This window comes from Charadrius vociferus, unplaced genomic scaffold (genome assembly GCF_000708025.1).
Source record: "Charadrius vociferus isolate BGI_N301 unplaced genomic scaffold, ASM70802v2 scaffold750, whole genome shotgun sequence".
In the NCBI taxonomy this organism is placed as follows: domain Eukaryota; kingdom Metazoa; phylum Chordata; class Aves; order Charadriiformes; family Charadriidae; genus Charadrius; species Charadrius vociferus.
This window is the reverse complement of record NW_009646309.1, coordinates 332547-333401: the sequence shown is the minus strand read 5'-3', so window position 1 is coordinate 333401 and position 855 is coordinate 332547.

Here is an 855-nt window from a genome sequence, read left to right as displayed (position 1 = left end):
AAAAAAAAACAACAAACACCAATCAAACACAAAAAAAACAAGGCCTTTATCCCATTTCAGACCTCTTAGTCAGATTTCAGTGGAAATCCAGTTCTGAGGTATTTGTTTCAGATGATCTGGACCATAAAGATCTTTCCTGGGTTTGGTAAGTAGTTTTTGTTATTGGGTTGGATCGCACATGCACCAACATCAAAATAGAACCACAGAATGGTTTGGGTCGGAAGGGACCTTAAAGATCATCTCGTTCCAACCCCTTGCCCTGGGCAGGGACACCTCCCACTGTATGTTTAAATACAGCCTAGACACCAACAGGCTGAAACAAATACTTGCTTCTGAGAGGACTGCGGAGAAGTCATCCTCAGGGATGCAGCCACTTCACATACTTGAGTGTCTTTCATGAGAAAAAAAAAGATCTAAGCTGAAATTCCCTCACGAATCCCATACCCTGGAAGCAAGGGGGAAGGTCTGGAGAGAGAAAGATTTTCCCTCAGTTGAGGAGGACTAGATCAGAGACCACCTGGCCAAGCTGAACATTCATAAGTCCATGGGCCCTGATGGGATGCACCCACGAGTGCTGAGAGAGCTGGCAGATATTATTGCTAGATCACTCTCCATCGTCTTTGAAAGGTCATGGGGAATAGGAGAGGTGCCTGAGGACTGGAGGAAGGCCGACATCTCTCCAATCTTCAAAAAAGGCAAGAAGGAGGACCCAGGGAACTACAGACGGGTTAGTCTCACATCGGTCCCTGGGAAGGTAATGGAGCGACTCATTCTGGATGTCCTCTCCAAACACATTGAGGAACAGGGAGTTATTGGAAGTGGTCAACACGGATTACCAAGGGTAAATCACGTTTG